We start from the raw sequence: 20,810 nt of genomic DNA, 5'->3' as shown, positions 1-20,810 counted from the left end.
TAACCTCTAATATAGTTGGATTTACAACAAAAATAGGAATAGAAGATGATCTTCCTTCCATGATTCAAGAAAAATACCTTTAGATCACTGTCGGTGAAAAATTTCAACAAATCCTTCCAGATGTCGATGTGATCACTCAAGAAGAAATCTGATTGCCTCTGAATAGCCTATGATCTCACTTAGTCGCTCTGAATTGCTCTCTGAATGCAGGGTGATTAACAATGAAGTGTATTCAAACTTTTATCCATCGAGAGAAAACCCTAATCTTCCATTGACATAAATGACTGTCGGTGAAAGATACTAGATCTGACTCTGAATATATCCATGCTGGATAATCCTCTCCAATATCTGGAACATCTTCCAAAATCTCCTCCAGGAGCATATGCATCATCTTCCATGAAATTTTGTCTACCCCTAAGGCATCTGCCTTAGTTACCGGATGAGCTCACTGCCAGTATAGGAGCAGCCTCTTATGTCATATAGGTAACTAGGACATTCCCATTTGATGATTCCTCTTCAACCTTCCTCACCCATCTCTGAGTATGATCTTGCCAGATTTCATTAACCTTATCTTTTCCTTTTTCATTTGATCCTCCATTGCCAACCGGTGGATTTCTACTTCTGTAGAACTTAGCAATATGTCCAACTTTATTGCATGCATAACATGTAACATTGTTCTTTTGAATTGCCTTGCTAAAACTGGTGAAATTGCTTGACCTGCACTGATTAGCCATATGTCCAAATTTTCCACAAGCATAGCATTTTACATTCATTCTGCAGCCTTTTGTCTTATGACCAATTTTATTGCATTTAGAACCTTTACCGGGAGCAGAATCAGGGTTCTAATTTTCTCTGTTTCTACATTGCCTAGCCATGTGTCCAAATCTATTACAAACAAAACATCTACCATTGAATTTATAAGCATTGAATTGTCTTACTAGTGCCTTATGGTTTTGATCTTCATTAGTAGTACCTGAACTCTGTCCTTGCTCAAATCCAAGTCCACTGGAATCTCCAATCTGCCTTTGTCTCTTCAGTAACTCATCAAGGTGTGCTGAGCTGATCTTGAATTTTTCTTTGTACTCACTTGTAGTAGTTAAATCATCTCTTAGTATTGTCATTTGTCTCTCAAGCTCTTCCTCATTGCTCTAAATCAGTTCTCAACATATCATTTTCATGAACCAACCTACCACATTCTTCAAACTTGTTCTTCAAGGATACAACAAGATTTTCTTCCTTTTTCTTTATGTCCTCAATCTCCTTAGACATCCTCATAGTCATAGCTTGCATCTCATTCTTCATAACCATGTTCTCTTGACTCAATTTCTGACATTGTTCCTTAAGTGCATTTTTCTCTTCAGCATCCTGCTTTTGCAAAATTTCTTTCCTCCTAGCTTGAATAGATGATAGTCTCTCTTGTAGGACAAGAATAAATTCTTTAGCAAAATTCAACTCATCTTGTAGCTTTAAGTTATTCAATCTTTTAGCATCATAATCTTCAAGTGCCATCTCAAGCTACTTCTCCAAATCCATATTCAATGATTTTGGTTTCAGGATCTTCCTCAAGCTGTTAAACTTCCTCTGAGGCACAAGGCTCTGATACCAATTGTTGGAAACCAATAATACTGAGAGGGGGGGGTGAATCAGTGTTATATCGGAATAGTAGATTTTAGCATTAACAAAACATTCATGCACCAACAGGTATACCGGTATAAACATAATTGAAAGAAGTAATGCAATCAATAAGCCAAACACATAAATGAGTACCATAACACACAAATTTATACGTGGAAAACCTCAAAGAGGAAAAACCACAGTGGGATTTGTGACCCACAATATCAATTCACTGGCCATATGAAGAGATATTACAATATATGATGGGCCTACACTTCCAGGAAGGCTTACAGCCTAGAGCACACTGCTCAATCATAATAGGAGCCTCGATGACTATATAACATTCCAGACAACAATCTAGAGAAGTGTGAACTGCTAAGATAGCATCTTCTATGCCAAAATATAGTTCCACTTTAAGCTCCGTGTGTTCTGGTTGAAACCCTAAACCCCTTTACCGGAATAACCCTTGCAATAAGTTCCTCACATGCATAGTCTCTCTGATATATTTCACATTACATTTGCATCATGATTCATTCCTTACATTCCATACTATATATAAATGATCTAATCAATCTGCCCTATATACAATATACAAACTTATGCCTTATGTTGGCTTACAAAGATATATACAATATTAGATTACATGTTGGCCACATAACATAAATAAATAAACATTAAAACAGGTTGCCAATGTCGGATCCAAGATAAGTCGACCTCCAATATCGATGACCTTTACTATACCATGTCGGCCTGCATTGTCGGTGACCAAAGAAATCTTCTATCCTATCGATGTCGGTGTCGGTATAGAGTCTCTGAAGTGCCTGTCGGTACACCATATGAAGTTGAAACCCAAAATCATGTTTCCATCAATGACAACATAGTGAAACCTAACCAATAGAGTGTCAATTGCCAACACAATTTCCTCTTCCCCTACTCAAACACCAGCAGTTAAGTCTATAGATAGGTCGCTAAGCAGAAGCTCTCAGTCAGGCAGTGATGGAGAAAAGCCTAAAGAAACTACTACCAAGATGAAGTCCACTTGTGAACGAGATGACCAAGCTACACCACCCAAAGGAAAATCATCCCTTTCTTATTCTAAAGGTATTTATCAACAAATAATTGATGATCAGTCTTTCTTTGCTATGCTTGGAATCCCCTCCTCTCTTGTACAAAGTACCCCAACATTATCGATAGAGGATAAAAATCTAAAATAACCTCCCTAGCTTGGCTGAAGACAAAAGTTGAAAAGAAAAGAAAATTTTCCACTCATGTCTCCACTAAAATAGATGCAGTTGCATTGTTGCTACAAAGTTCTCATAAGCCTAAAAAGGCTAAACAAATGTCTCAGGTTATCTTTGATTCTGTGTCTGGCCACCAAATCTTAGAAATTATTCATCCTATTAGGAGTATAGATGCAAATAATGTAACTGAAAAGGATTATAAGATTATCCATGTGGATATGGGACCCTCTACCTTGGAAGGGGATGTCTATCATGTTGACTTCTCAGTCCATGCATTGATCAGGAGAGCACATGAACATAAGAAGAAGAATATTGAGCTCCAATCCCAAGTGAAATCATTAAAGGATTTCATTTCATCCTTCATAAATCCTACTGCTGGAGAGTCTTCAAGTTCACAAGTTCAGGGAATCGATCCAGACACTGTGAGAAAAGTCAAAGGAAACATAGGATATGCCAAAGTTGTCGCTAACTAGATTGATGAAATGTATAGTGTTGGCATTAGTCATATTAATAAGTTCATAATGTTGTATGTAAATATTTAGAATAAAATAAATGAGTTGTTAATAGAGTTGTAGCAGGTGAGAAGAGAACATGGGAGCATTTTTATACTCTCGAAGGAAGTCACAAAGCTCATGTTGTTGAGCCACGCCATATTAGCCACCGAGAAAATAGTTGGACATCCTAGAGAGGTTAATCCTATTTGGCGTGATGCATTGGATTGTAAGGAAAAGATCTATCATGACTATATTGATGACATTGACAATGCTCTAAAGCATTACTTGAGTGATCTGCTGAAAATAAAGGAGAACCTCTACACTCTGGATGTTGATCTTATGGACAGTTTCAAAGAGAATTTGTTGGAACTTAGTGAAATGATGCGTCAATTCAAAAACAATTATCAGAAGAATGCCAGGGACCCTCAAAGCATATATTTGGACTCTTTTAAAGCATTGGGTTGCCTACAAATACACGCCTCTACCTTTGAATCCGAGATGGATGAGATGCACAAGAACATAGTTGTTGCTGATGGGTTGATTGCAAAGTGAAAAACAAGGTTGTAGATCACTACTGTACCAGAGGACCCGAATATGGAGCCAACTATGAACAGGTACTGTGAATATAGACAAAGGATCAAAGCTCGAGAGGTGACATGTGTTGAGTAGGAGGTGAAGAACGTCAATGATGGTGAACTGGGAGTTGAATGGGTGGTGGCGGTTTCATGTTTAATGTTTTAATTACTTTTCTTGATCATTGGCCGAGAGGCCTAAAGACTTTCTAAAAATAATGGTTTTCTTCAAGAAACCATTATCTTTCATGTTTTAAATATCTGGACTTTGTTTCTGGTTAAGAACTTTTGGGCAAACTTTGTTTTTCTCATAAGAGCAAAAAATTTTATGCATGTTGTTATCTGCTATTTTAATATAGAAGAACTACCCATGACTTTTGTATATTCGTAATCTTTGAATTATGGTGTGTGAATGCTTTTTTATTCTTTGAAATGGATGTCAGTTGGTGAATTTATATTGAAGTGGTGGATGGTTTGAAATTTCAGTTACTGTGAAATATTATCTGGGAGTGGTGTTTTGTAGTAAATTTTATTTGAGAATCTGAAAAATCCCATAAAAATAGTAGTTAGTGTAGTGTTGCCTTTGCAAATCTTTCTGGTTAAAAGCTCTTTCCTTATTTTCTTTTTGGTTAAAAGCATATGGGTTATTTATTTATTCATTGAAAATCATTAGAAGGTAGCTACCACCTTGTAAAATAAGCAAAGAATCAGTTAGTAAATAGTTTGTTAGACTAGTTCAATTGTGGTTACATTTTTCATCTATGTGGGTGTGAGAATATAGAGTTAGGTGACAAATTTGTTAACCAACATTGGATCAACAGAGTACATCACAAATATATACCAACCTATATCTCAAGCTGGTCATACATGCCTTACAAAGAAAATACCTTGCATGCTACCACAATATACTTTATACATTTAATTTACATAGGTCGGCCAAATATATAACAAAATTTAATGCTATCTAGAATACACATGTTATCCACAATGCTTAATCATGTTCCAAAATTGCAAGATAAAAAATAACCAACTAATGAAATGTGAATGTCTAGACAAACTGTTATATTCCAAAGGAACATATCAACTAACAGATTGAACTGTTGAATCATGTATCTCACCTTCTAAAGATCCATAACATGTATAATTTGGAATATAGGTACATCTGATATTCATGAGTATACTACCCAAACCGTAAACCCATTTCTGCAACTATGGAGCAACACAGAGCAAAACATGGTGGACAAAGTCACAAGAATACTGGAGCAACAACAATATAATTCAATAGAAGTATGTTGAGATCAATGACAACCAGAAACCTATACAACATTCTCCTTCATCAATGACAAAACTCCGACAACATTAATATTAATTAATATGGAATACGAGCATCTTGTTTGATCACTTGATTAGATGGAATTTTTATCTTATTTTACTAGTCCAATTTCAAGTTTTATTCAAGATGTTCATGATATTCCCTTTCATGCATATTATGATAACCTAGATATTCCTTTCATCCATAGCTATGATTTACCCTTTCCCAAATTTGGTCCCACCCATGAGGACACTTTGGTGCAAGAAGAGAGTATGAACACTTCTTTCAAAGATCTCCCTCCTAAGGATGAAGCATTGAAAAATTATGTTCATCCTTCTCCTAGAATGCACCTCCCCATAAGGATCATTTGGTGCAAGAGGATGATAGTGTGGCTACCTTTCCTAGTGATACCATACCCTCTTTTCATTTCAATGACCTTCCCCTTGGAGATGAAGCATTAATGCGTTATGTTTGTCCCTCCCCTAAATTTTTTCTTACTCTTGGAGATACCTTGGAGCAAGAGGATGATGACATTCCCCTTCATGACAATATTTCCAATACTCTCTTTCTTAATGATGAAGCTTTAGTGAATAAATAATCTAGCCAAGATTAAATCAATCATGTTGTTGGTTATGAGAAGCCTAAAATTCTTGTACACCTTCGTCAAGATGTCCCTCAACCTCAAAAAAAAATAATGATTATTGTTAAAGGTGGAGAGAGTCGGCAACCTAATTATCATCCAGTGGCCACACATAGAACACTCAAAACAACAAGCAAGATTCTAATAGTATTCCTTCTTCTCAACCTATTATTCTTCTGCCCCTCATCTTTCACAACATGTTGCTAATGAATATGATCTTGTTCAACAACTTTGTGCCATCCTTGCTAAGATCTCCCTTTGGGACTTAATTCAAACCTCACCCATATATCATGAAATTCTATAAGAAGCTTTAAAAAAAAACCCAATAATGTGAATTTACTTTGTTGTAATGTATGCATGCAACTAAACCTAACATTGTGTTCTCTCAACATGAGTCGCCTCTCATAGAAGTTCAAAATAAAGATGGTCCCCTCATGATTGTTTTCCTTATTAATTAAATTTCTAAGGTGTACTCTAGTTGATAATGGTTCAAGTCTTAATGTGTGTAGCATTGACTTGTTGCATAAAATAAAAGTGGACACTTCTCTTATTCAACCTTATTCAATTTTTATTATGGCTTTGATAATGTTGGTAAGAATATGTTAGGTACAATTACCTTGCCTATTAAGGTAGGACTTGTTATTTTACCTACAGTTATCCATGTCATACCCAATACTCTCTCATATAACCTTTTCATAGGAAGACCTTAGATTCATGCTATGCAAGCAGTCCCTTCTACTCTTCATCACAAATTCAAGCTTATTTATGAAAATGAGATGATTAACAATCCTTTCTAGCCATACTTTGGAAGTTGATACAAACTTACAAAGTAGTTTGCACCTATCTTCAATTTCTTCAATAATTTCTCCAATACAAACAAATACACCATATAGACTACTCCTTTACTAGAAAAGACACTTGAAGGATGATTGGGGCTCATTAGAATTCACACCCTCCTTTATTAGATAATACAAAATTTCTAATCTTGTGACTCAAGCCTCGAAGGAGTCGAGTGTGTCATTTGTTCAAATTTCTTCTAAACTCGTTCCAATTTATTCTTCTAACACATGTATAGGTGATTATTAGGGCTCTTTTAAGAGTGAACCCTCTCCTCTTAACATTTCAACACCTATATCTAATTCTACACATGGATACAATGGACATGGTTTAGGATGTGCGCAACAAAGTTTTGAAGGGCAGAGAAATCACACTCTTCCAATGAAGATTTAGATTTTCAACCTCTTCCTTTGTCAACATCTCCTCTCCCATTGATTGGTGCATCCCTATCTTCTCATGTTTCATTACAACAAGATAATGTTTTGTCTATTCTTCTTCAAGCCAATTTGATTACCCTTCTATGGCCCAAACAAAGGAGAAAACGTAGACAAGACCTTGACAATCCTACTTTTTGTGTGTATCATCAACTACTTGGTTATTCCACTAACGAATGTCAAGATTTGAATATTAAAATTCAACAATTCATCAATTCTAGTATCATTTAAGTAAAAGGTGACAATGAGTGGAATATTTGTCATCACCATTTTAAATAATATCTAAGTTCCTATTATATTTCTCCTCACTATGTGACATTCAAAGCTACATTTTGGGGGGCTCATTGTCATTCATGTTGGTACAATTTCAGGTTCAATCACACTCGGTAAGAAAAATAATAGCCTATCTATTCTATTCTTCACGCTTGGGGGGGGAAGAATAAATTTCAATCATTTCTTCTATCTAAGGATTCACTTTTCCTTTGTTGAGTTGTATCTTTTATAACTAGATGTCCTTTCTTGCATAGAATTTTCCTCCAAGTGATTACACGCATGCCCCTTGGTTTGGACTTATTATTTGTTTGAAATGGTATGCCTTTTATGAATAATCTCTCCTTAGTGAATGTGTGCAATCCTTCACTAAGAACCCACATTTTCCTAGCAATGGAGAAGGTGTTGATTCTTATTCTCTTTCCCATTTTCAAAGATGTTATCTTTATTAAATATCTTCTCTCATTAAGGAGGTAGATATATTTATGCAAATATATCTTCCTCCTTTTTCAAGAATCCCTTAAAAGGATCCATTTACACTTGTTTCTAGATATCTCTTTTATAACTATCTTTGTTGAACCCAAGGTAGGACTGGGAGGAGGGGTGAATCAGTCTAAATAGAAATTAATATAGCACATAAACAATTAATCAAAAACACATATCCGACACATGAACACCGAGATTTTTTGTGTGGAAAACACAAATAGGGAAAAACCATGGTGAGCACTTGCCCACAAAATATGTCCACTATGTCTATCATATTACAAAGAAAAGAACTCACTACTCCAGACTTGCAAACCAAGACTAATTTCTATTGGGGCAAGATGCAAAAGAGGAATTGCAAAAACTAAAGCTAACTACAATAGTGCATGATACAAAAATTATTTGAAAAGAAGAATAAACTAATCATGAAGTTGTCCTTGAACTCTACATCAAGCGACTAACATCAATGCACACAACTCAAACCTCAACTATCAACACTCTATCTCATATCTCTGCTATAGTCTCAACAAAGCTTGCATGTCATTCAAACACAACTCTTCTTCACTACTCTTCACTGAATTTTGCACACTTCCTTTCGCATTCTCTACACTAATCTTCCCACTCTCACATTTATATTCACCTTCCCACACAACTCAATCATGTACACATTCCTTATATACAAGATAGATCATCAAATCTTGAACCATGTCGGCCTAAAACAAAATATACCTTCCAAACTAAAAACACACACGTTGATCCACTCCAGGAGAAAGAAGGGACTGAAACACATCTTCCAAAGATCAATTCACTAATCCACAACCACCAAAACATAATAAACAACATATCAACACACTACACATCCATATAAGCAATTAATGGTCAAAACATATTCTCCAATGCAAATAACACATCATGGTGAGACCCATGCCACATAAAACAATCTTCCACACACCATGGTGAGACCCATGACACATCAAACAATCTTTCACAAAACATATTTGGACCCAAGGATAGGTCTAGCATAGAATATCATAACCAACTATGAAAAATTTCACCACATCTGGAGAACACAAAGATATATTTGGATGACAGATGTATCATATTCATGATACCAAAACTATATCTAAATAAGATAACAATAACAAACAACATCAACAACACTTTTTGAACTTGAACACTTCTAGAACAACCAATAGAACAATTGCAACACCAATACAACAAGATATCTCTGCACCATAGATTTTTCAGACCAACACCTATCTGAAACAACAAGTTTGACATCAATGACAACCACAAAAATACACACTTCCAATAATCTCTCCCTTTATCATAGATGGAAACACTTGATGAAGCTCAACATACAACCAAAACTTGATCAATCTACAAAACAATACTACTCTATCAGAATCACTGCAAATACTACTCAATCTCTCTTAGAAATTACTCTATCTCTATCTCTCCCCAAAACAAAAAAAATCTTCTCTATCTCTCTCAAAAACTTCTTCTCTATCTCTTCCCAAAACCAAAAACTTCTTCTCTATCTCTCTCAAAGACTTCTTCTCTATCTCTCCCCCTTTTCCATCAAGGACAAAGGCCACAACAACACTACTACTCCCCTTGAGATCAACTACAACATCAATTCAGGAAAAGAAATAGGCATGAAAGCTACCCCTGGAAAGATGCATCTCCATAATGCACCTATCTATAAGAAGGAAAGGAAATAACCACAAGCTTCTCCTGAAGAAACTCAAATGTATCTTTTGCCAATTCTTAGTGAAAATATCTGCAACCTACTCTTTTGTAGAAATGTAATCCAAACGAACTTCCTTCTCAACAACTTTATCCCTTAAGTAATGATATTTGACTGAAATGTGTTTTGTTCTTGAATGCATAACTGGATTCTTCAAAATGTTTATTTCACTTGTATTGTCACACATAATAGGAATTTCTTTTTCATATGTTACCTTGATATCCTTAAGATTACATCTCATCCACATTACTGGAGTACAACAAGATGTTGCTGTAATATACTCTGCTTCAGTAGTAGATAGCGAAATTGAATCTTGTTTTTAACTAAACCAGGAAACCAATTTGTCCCCTAAAAAGAAAGGACCATCACTAGTACTCTTTTAATCATCAACACTTACATCCTAATCTACATCAGTATAGGCTTTCAACATGAAATCTCCACCTTTTGTACCAAAGTCCACAATACCTTTCAAATATCTGAAAATTCTTTTCACGACTTTCTCATGTGTCACCTTTGAATTTGCCTGAAATATAGCCACTAAACAAATAGACTACATGATATCTGGTCTAGACGTAGTCAAATACAACAATCTACCAATCATTGACTTGTACATTTTTTGTTCAACTTTTAGAGACTTGTTATCTTTTCTCAAATTGCATCCAATAGTTAAAGGAGTTATAACTCGTTTGCAATCATCAAAACCAAATTTCTTCAACATCTCTTTCACATACTTGTTGTGAGAGAAAAAAATTCCATTTTCAGATTGAATAACTTGCAACCCAAGAAAGAAAGACAACTCACCAATCATTGACATTTCAAATTCTTTATGCATCTCTTCAGCAAACTCTTTACATAAACTATCATTTCCTCCAAATATAATGGCATCAATATAAACTATAACAATTAACAACTTATCTCCATCAATCTTGAAATAAAGATTACTATCTATTATAACTTTATTGAAATTTTGTCGAAACAAATACATGTCTAATCTTGCATACCATACTCTTGGTTCATGTTTGAGTCCATACAATGCTTTCTTCAGTCTACACACCATATCTGGTTCTTCTGTCAATCTAAATCCATCTGATTGCTCAATGTAAACTTCTTCTTCTAGATCTTCTTTGTAAAATGCTGATTTGAAATCCATCTAATAAACTTTAAAGTTCTTGTAAGCAGAAAATGTAAGAAACATATGAATAGATTCCATCCTCGCCACCAAAGAAAAAGTTTCTTCGAAATCCCTTCCACCTCAAAATATCCTTTAGATACCAATATTGTTTTGTTCCTTGTAAATTTTCCTTTCTCATTCAACTTATTCTTGAATACCCATTTGGTTCCCATCACATTCTTATCCATTGGTCTAGGTACCATCTCCCAAGTCTTGTTCTTCTAGATATGATTTAGTTCGTCTTCCATTGCTTTTACCCAATTTTCATCTTTACTTGCTTCCTCATAATTCTTTGGCTTAATCATTGATAGAAGATAGTAATTGGCTTCTTCTTGAGCTTTTGCAATCTTGCTTCTTGTCTGAACACCCTTTGCCTTGTCTCCAATTATCTGATTTTGTAAATGATACTTCTAAGCATACTTAGTAGGAACTTTTGTTGAGTCTTCCTCTTCTTCTTCTTCTTTATTTGTTTCCTTCTCTTTGCTCTCTTCAAGATCTCTTGTCTTCTCTATAATTATTGTAACAATCTCAACCTTTTGTGCTAGCAAACATTTACTCTCCTTTCTATCCTTGATGTAGTATACATTTCCACCTATTTTAACTCCTATGGCAACTCTTTTACCTGTCTTCTCTTTTTTGATCACACATCCGGTGCTAATGAACAAAATTTTATATCCTTTTCTACATATATAACTAACACTTAACAAACTATGTCTTAATCCTTCAACATAATAAACATCATCAATTTTATGCTTATCATCAATAGAAACTCTTTCAATACCTCGAATAGTTGCACCATATTCTCCAACAAATTTCACTGATACTCCATCATATTTCTTGAGATTAATAAACCTGTCTTTATCACTAGTATATGATTTGAACATCCAGAGTCTATAATCCATGTATTCAATTCTATCTTAGCATGCAATGCAGTCTTGACTATCTCTCTTCTTCTAATTTATTCAAGGCATCCCCCTTATCTTCAATTTCTAGAAACAAGGATTTTCTTCAATTCATCATCAAATTCTTCCTCAGATGTATGCTCTTCAATAAAATATAAGCCCTTTTTCTCTCTTCTGTTAAAGTTACGTTTCTTACTTTTGTTTTTCTTATGTTTCTTAGTTTTGTTTTTCTTCGCATCATCATCCAGTCTCTTATGGTATTTCCTGTAAGTGTAATTTGAAGCATGATATCCAATTCTACCACAAGATAAACATTTTAGAGGTAACTTACCGTTGTATTTTCTGGTGCCTCGCAGCAATCTTCTCACAAAATTTTCTTCAGTTTCATCTACATCTCCATTGCATTTCAGATCATTATGTCTTGAAACATTAAATGGTGCTTCTTTCTTTTCTCTTTTCTCTTCCCCCATTTCTAAAATTTCAAAGGTTGTTAAAGTACCAATAAGATGATCAATGGTATACTTACTCAAATTAATGCTTTCTTGTATGGCACACCTTGTCGGCTTGTAGGATTTAGGCAAAGTCAACAAGATCTTATGAAAAAAATCACATTCATCCAAATGTCCACTGGTAGCTCTAATGCCATTAGCAAGATCAGTCACTCTATGAATATAGTTCTCAACACCTTCATCTCCAAGCATTCTCATATACTCATACTTCTACTTTAGATTCATCAGCCTAGCCTACTTTATCTTTGGATCTCCCTCATATGCCAAACAACTTGTTTCACACTTCTTTAGATTCTTCAATCCTTTTACCCTTCCAAACACTGAATCACGTATACAACTGAAGATTATAGCTCTAGCCTTTGTATTACTCTCCTTTAGCTTTAACTCATCTTAAATATGAGGAACACCCCATAGAGGTGTATATCTAGCCTGAATGATTTCCAAAATTCCATTCTGCAATGTCTCCAAATGAAACTCCATTCTCTCTTTCTACTAAGGAAAGTCTGTACCATCAAAGATCGAAACTTTGCGATGCACGTCATGTGCCATACCGGATCTACATGAAGTGGTTAAGCTTACTCGAGAGAAACCTCTCTCTAATACCAATTGTTGAACCCAAGGTAGGATTGAGAGGGGGATGAATTAGTCTAAATATAAATTAATGCAACACATAAACAATTAATCAACAACACATATCCAAACACATGAGTACCAAGATTTTCTACATGGAAAACCCAAATAGGAAAAAACCATAGTGAGCACTTGCCCATAAAATATATCCACTATGTATATTAGATTACAAAGAAAAGAGCTCACTACTATTGACTTCCAAACCAAGGCTAACTGCTCTTGGGGCAAGATACAAAAGAGGACTTGCAAAACCTGAAGCTAACAGCAACAAGGCAAGATACAAAAATAATCTGAAAAGAAGGATGTTTTGATCATGAAGTTGTCCTTGAACTTTGCATCAAGTGACCAACATCAGTGCACGCAAATCAGACCTCAACTATTAACACTTTGTCTCATATCTCTGCCACAGTCTCAACAAAGCTTGCATATCATTCAAACACAACTCTTCTTTTCTCTTCATTGAATTTTGTACACTTCCTTTCGCATTCTCTACATTTCTCTTCACACTCTCATAGTTCTATTCATCTTCCCCGCACAACTGAATCATGTATGCATTCCTTATATACAAGATAGATCATCAAAGCTTGAACCAAGTTAGCCTAAAACAAAAATGCATTCTAGACCAAAAACACACATTTTGATCCACTCCAGGAGAGAGGGGACCAAAACAAATATTCTAAAGATCAATTCACTGATCCGCAATCACCAAAACATAACAACCAACATATCAACACGCTACACATCCATATAAGCAATTAATAATCAAAGCATATTCTCCAATGCAAATAACTCTAATTTGGATCTCCACGCGCCATTGTGAGACCCATAACACATCAAACAATCTTCCACACAAAATATTCAGACCCAAGTATAGGTCTAACATAGAATATCACAACCAACTATGAACAATGCCACCACATTTGGAGAACACAAAGATATTTTTGGATGATAGAAATCATATCCATGATACCAAAACTATTCCATGTTGATGAGATTAATTGTTAAGGTTAATGTATCAGTAAGAGTTTAATAAGAGTGGGAATATTGATTCACCCCCCGACTCAGTATTCTGGTCCATTCAACAATTGGTATCAGGGCCTTGGTCCCTTTCTTGATAGCTTAACTGCTTGAGGGAGATCCTTGTTGGTTGAATAATGGCACCAATGAGTATGATCGAAGAATATCATTTGGATGAGGAGTTGTAGATAACTCTTGAAGATCTAGAAAGTGTGGAATTAGAGAATGAGGAATTGAAAGAAAATATCAGAGAAGCAAATGAGTGTGTAATGAAATTGCAGGGAAAAATTGGGAAGTTCAAATTGAGATATAAGGAAGTTGACAATTAGTTGAATCAGGTAAATAAAATTATTAAAGATTTGATGCAGAAGATTGAGGAGAAGAACAAGATAGAGGAAACCCTGACATAATCAATCAAGCTAAAGACCAAAGAATGTGAGAAGCTAGAATAAGAAGTAAAAAAGTTGAAGGTACAAAGTAAAGTTCTTGATAGAAGCAAACTTTTGGAAGATTTAATTAACATGCAAAAAGCTCATTTAGACAAGATTGGACTTGGATTTTAGACTGGTGAATGTTCAAATCAGAATGACAAAGATAAAAGCAAAGAACATAAGGTGGAAGCAAAGAAGAAATCAGAAGATGCAAGCAAAACCTGGAATTAGAGAACTACTGCAAGGAGACTACCAATTCATCAATCAAATGCACAAAGGTACCCATCATTTAATGGTTATTGTTTTCAATGCAATAAATTTGGTCATAAGGCTGCAAATTGTAGAAGCATTCAATGTTACAATTGCAAGAGGTTTGGTCATAAAGCAAATTACTGTAGAAATCATTCTATGAGTCAAAAGCATAATCCGGTTGGAGAAAATAAGGTGAATAGTAACTTTCATGGATATTGTCATGTTGGGAAAAATGGTGTCTCAACCTTGCATTTATGTGAGGTTACTATTTATAGTAAGTTTTCATTTGAGCACGAAATGGTGCGAAACTCTCCCTGAAGCTTCTGGTTGGCTAGATAAGCATTCCGGTAAAGTTTCGTCGCAAGGTCACAACTAGTTTTGAAGATATTAAAGTTTTCGTCTTGGAGGGGTGCAATAAAATATTTAAACTTAATTTTGGGGACTTTAGAGGCTCCGAAATGCCCTGAAAAGTGGCTGTAACCGGCAAAGCGGGTTACGAGGTGATAGAGCACTTCGCGAGCTTTTCGGCGCTTCAAACGGTTCGTCAATCGGACACCCGGTTCTCAAGTTATGGCCTCCGAAAGTTTGTACTCCTGAAATAGGAAAAATAATTTGTATCGGATACATAAATGAGCGGTAAAAGGGAGCGACATGTGTTGATGTGTGCTTTAACATGTCATAGGGAATCTAGAAGGGAGATAAGGTCGGCTACACCTTATTGGGTGGTTTTAGCCCATGGTTTTGTAATACCGTTTGATGGTTTCTTGTATTGTATCTCCTATTTATGAGGTGTGTGAGATAGAGGTTGTGTGTAAGAGTCTTATGGCTATTGAGTTGCCTCTGAATCTCTGATTAGTGATACTCCTGCGAAGAGCTTGCTCTGCAAGTATTTTGTAATCTGTTTTTGATTGCTGAATAAAATATTGAGCTGCTTTTGGAGGGTGGGGTTTTTCTCCCGAAAGGGTTTTCCCCACGTAAATCATTGTGTTGTGGTATGAATGCTATTATATCTATTTTTATTTTCTGTAACTGTTGTAATGATCTGAAAAAGTTTTGCATTACCCTCCTCTCAAGGTTAGTGTAGGAAGTTGTTTCCGCTACTTAACTTCCTTACATGTCATACATGTCATGGTTATGGTCACAAAGATAATTAGTGCAAATCTAGAACACATTTAGCAAATTCACTAGAACATCAATTGTTACAAGTGCAAGCAATCCAGACATTATGCTAATCAATGCAGAAATGAAGGTATGGAAAAGTCTAATGAGAAGAATATGGTGAAGACCAATGAATCAAATAAAAAGGAAGTCATGGTTTGGAAAAAGAAGGAGGTGAATAATGAGAACAAGCTCGGTGTACTAAAATCCGGTGTAGGCACCTCTTCCTCTAGTAACTGAGTTTATTGCTTGGGCTTAGGGGGAGTTTTCAAAGAAAATCTTCTGGCCCCCTCTTTTGAATTGGTCCATGTCGTTAGTTTGGCATGATTGTGTTAGAGATGTTATCTGATAATTCAAGGTTTGTGTTGACATCATCGATAAGGCACTTTTGGCGGTAAAACCCTAGAAGGAATTGATAAGTTAAATTTGGGAATTTGGGATCATTTTCGTCACTATGCGAAAAAGAATTGAAGAGTGGGAGCAGTAATTAAAAGAGTGTAGAACAGAGAAGCAGAGCAAGCATGAAATCAAATATGGTTGTCAGAGAATCAAGCAGCGAAAGCTTTCAATTGATGGAAAAGGTACGACTAGATGAATTTGACATAGAGAAGATTAGAAAAATGGAAAGGAGTCTAAGTGAAGTAGATTTGCAGAAGGTCAAAGAGTTAAGTCACAAAGGAATAGATTTATGGAGTGAGTTGTTATGGTTTGATGAGGATGTAATCAAGTTAATTTTGAGTCATGTGTAAAATGAATGTATTGTGTTGGATAAACCCTGTCTGATCACAAAGGACATTATTTCGAGTGTTACTAGCATGTGCGACAGTGGGAGTATATTGGTTAAGAAGACAGTAAAGAACAAGGAGGTTCAAACCCTAACCAGTGTGATAGGTGATCAGAGAGCGTTTCTGATCAATAAAATCATTAATCCTATTGTGAGGTATGTTGCATATGGAATATCCTATAAGATTTATTTCATAAATAGGGAAGGTTCTATTTTAGTCATTGTAGTGTATGTTGCACACATGATTTTTATGGAAGATGTTGTGTTTGATTTGTGTGAATTGTTAAAGAATCAACGGTTAAAAAATATCCGAATGCCAAAAGATCAAGGCTATCCCTTCTAGTTTGGATCATTACTTATGTATTTGGCTATGTAGTATCTGGGATCCCTTCTGGCTAAGGAAAATGTGATATGGGAATTTGGAGTCCTGGTTGCTAGGTAAATCTTTCAACATCTTAATGGATTGGATAAGAGAGAAGGTGCATGTAATGCTTATTTCAAATATTTCTAGATATGTGGAGTATCAGTCCAGTATCCCTAGGTACTGGTTTAGCTAAGGAGGGTTTTTCCTTTGGAAAGAGAAAAAGGAAAGAGATTGTGCCTACTAGTACTTTGGAATCTAAGAAGTGAAAGAATGGTCGCAAAGAGAAAGACATTATTATGATTGAAGATCTGAAGTCCCTTGTGGCTAAGGGAGAAGTGGTTGTTGCAGAGCAGAAAGTAAAAGTATTTGAATCTAATGATGTTGAGTCTGATTTGCTGGAAATTATTGGCAGAGGAGATGGAATAAAGAAGATTGGAGAGATGTGGCTTACTTCTGTTAAGGCAGATAGAATTGAGAATGTCTTGATAGATTATTTGCACTGAAACAATGTTAAAGTTGAACATGTTTAGTGGTGTGCTTCCAGAATCTCTGTCTGAGTTAGTTAAAGAGAAATTGATTGTGCGGCCTGTTAGTGTAGAAGATTCATAAGAAGTTGATAATATGCAGAGTATGTTGGAGAAATGCAATTATGCATAGAGGAATCTATCTAAGTGTATAAATGAAATGAGATGTTGTATCAGCAATGCTACCAAAATTTACAAGTATTGTCTTACATGGACGACTATTGCGGTGAAGCATAAAGTAAAGATTGAAACTGTTGAAGAATAACTGAGTTCTTTAGGTAAGTCATTTGATTTTTTGAGTGAGAAGGATGGAGAGAAAAGGAAAAAGGTAAATTCTCTTTAGGCTGAGATGCTATTTTTCCAAAGGCAAACGGAAGACTATGTGAGTGTATTTTGGAAGGTCAAGGAAATTGTTGAAGCTAAACTAGAGAACTTTTCAGTATTGCTTGATCATGCGGTTGAGTATGAGCAAAATCTGTCTGCTGCAGACAATTTCTCTCATGTTGGTGGAGAGTAGGAGTTTATCTGTTAGAATTAAGTTTGTTGTTCACTCTTGGAAGGTTCTTCTTCTGGAGCTTAAGGAAAAGTATAAATGAATATTTTAGAAGAAAATTAATTGAGAATCTTTTTTGGTTGACATACAATTTTGACATTCTTTTTGTAGTTGAATGCATTCATTTATTTTCTTCATTTTTTTTTTCTCTTTTTTTATCAAAGACACCCTTTATCCTTGATGTCAAAGGGGGAGAAATATAATGGAATGGGAGAAAGATAATAGAGTAGGAGAAAGATAATGGAGAAATAAGAACAAAGGTAGAATAATGGAGATACATGAGTAGGGGGGAGTTATATGCAAATATGTTCCTAATTTTATTCTTTTTGAGATGCTTTGCCATCATTGAAAAAGGGTGAGATTGTTAGATTTGTGTGAATATTGTCATTGATGTCAAACCTGGTAATCTAGTTAGCACTGGATGTGGTATGCTATTGAAAATAATTTTGGTACTGCAGGTCAAGCATCAATGGAAGATATGTATGTATGTGTTATGAAGCAGTAAGGCATACATGATCTACTAGAGTAATTTCCACAAGATCCTCATCCCTGGAATCCTGTGTTGTGCTTATCTTGGTTTGTATCCAATTTCGATATCAGTTATATCAATCATAGCAATTATATCAATTGTATTGGTTGCATTAGTTTCTATTGCTATCTGAATGATTATATTGCATCATGCTTTATCTTGGAGTTGAGAGTGGTTGTGCTTATGGTTCTAAGTCTATGGGTTTGGTAGACCCCTATTTTGTTCTGGTTATTAAGGCATTTGTTTTGGTAAATGAATTTTGTGAAGCGAGCATGTAAGAGGTTGCTATAGGCCAACTTGTTTTTCTATTTTTTGGTCGAGGCATATTTTGTATAACGTGTTGATCCAAGCAACATATTATTGTGTAAAGCATTTGTGCTTGGCTGACATATCATCTCAGTGTATGAGATTACTAGTATATATATAGGTGTGTGAAATGAAGTAACAAGTGTGAAGAATATGAGATAGAAGAAAGCATACTGTGTGTGGTATAGCAGAGTAAGAAGTATGCGAGTGAGAGAGTTGTGGACATTAGAGTAATTGTAGTAAGAGAAGCAATTTATAGTGTGAACAATATATGAGCAAACTTGTGTATAATATTGCGGGTATTCCTTTGTCAGACATGTTGCAAGTAGTTGGTTAGAAGAGTGTAGACATAGTGGTGCAGTGATCCCTTACCAGACTTACTACAGGTGATTGTGGACAGTGGTACAATGATCCCTTACCAGATCTATTGTGATTTTTTGTGAGTTGTTATATGAGCTTAATCTGGAGCCGACCTCATGCATTAGGAGATGCAATTTTCCTCAGTTCAATTATTTTCTATTGGAGTGAGAATTCCAATAGTGAGACGCTTTGTAATCTGGCAATGAGCCACCCCATTTTGTAAATACCATATAACTAGTTATATTATCTTGAGAGCTAACGCTCTCTATAGTTTTTCCCATTTGGGTTTTCCACTTATAAAATCCAGTGTTCAGTTTGTGGTTGTGTTATTTGTTTATTCTGCATTTGCTACTTCGCGTTGATGAGATTAATTGTTAAGGTTAATGTATCTATAAAGTTTTAAGAAGAGTGGGAGTATTGATTCACCACCCCCCCCCCCCCCACCCAACTCAATATTCTAGTCCATTCAACCAATTGAACACAATCTTTTCCTTGACCATAAGAGTTATGCCTCTTTAGCTTGGATCACATGAACATTGTTTCTTAAAGGATATCTCCTTGGTGATAAAGAAGTGTATTCTTATTCCTTTTTTTTTCTACCTTAATATATCAACACATGATTGTGTTGACATATTTAGGGGGCATATATGTGATGGAATTGAAAAGCACTAAGAGGGGGGGTGAATCAGTGACACCAAAAATAAAACTACTTCAAACACTAATCAATAGATGAACTTAACAAAACTTTTACACACAATGCATGCAATCCAAAATGATATAACAACATCCACAAAAAGTAAAGCATACACCATAACACAAGTGTTTGTACGTGGAAAACCCATATAGGTAAAAACCACGGTGAGATGGAACTCACAAGTTAACTATCTGCAATAATAGATAACTGATTGGTTAAGGTCTACAAAGTGCTCTGATAGGAGTGAATCTTGTTAGAGATCCCAAAGCTTGATTATAAGCTTTGATGCTCTGCAAAAAGGATTAGAAAATCTGTTTGATGGCAACACACATAAGAGCACAAGAAACAAACGTCAGTGTTAGCAACAAAAGATTATCCTAAACAGGCATATCAAGAGAGCTATTAAGCATGAAATAGAAAGCATATAAACATAGAATAAAATAGCTAATCAAGATGCTCATAGTTGCTCCTCCCTTGTTCCTCTCCTCTCAAAGTCCCAAATGAGTGTAGCTCTCAGCTTTTAGCACTAGCCATGGATGCCATATGGAGATTCAAGATGGTTGAATATGATAAGAAAATGCTATGCAAGTGTAGATAGTGATGCTATGAGAAAGCTCAATGCTAATGCCAGTATAACAACAATACTCTAATGCTTCTTCTTTGCTTGAGGAGAAGGGTTCTATTTATAGAAGAAATGGGGAAATGAAGGGTTAAGATTGAGTAATCTTAACAAGGGTTAGGATTGAAAGATATTCAATCCATGTGAGACTTTCAACCCAATCCCATGTTGACAAGTGTCACCATGAGGAGGCTTGAGAGGAGAGATAAGAGCATTAAATGCTTGAGGGGACATGATGGTTACCCTAGTCAAAGAAATAAATGCTTTGAAGAGACACATGGGTTACATGAGGGTTAAGTTAGGGGTCAAAGTCCTTAACCATGGGTGCAAGTGGAATTAACCATTAATGGTCATGTAAGA

The sequence above is a fragment of the Cryptomeria japonica genome, chromosome 10 (genome assembly GCF_030272615.1).
Source record: "Cryptomeria japonica chromosome 10, Sugi_1.0, whole genome shotgun sequence".
Classification (NCBI taxonomy): Eukaryota; Viridiplantae; Streptophyta; class Pinopsida; order Cupressales; family Cupressaceae; genus Cryptomeria; species Cryptomeria japonica.
The sequence above is the reverse complement of the archived record's forward strand: the minus strand, read 5'-3'. Positions refer to the sequence as shown.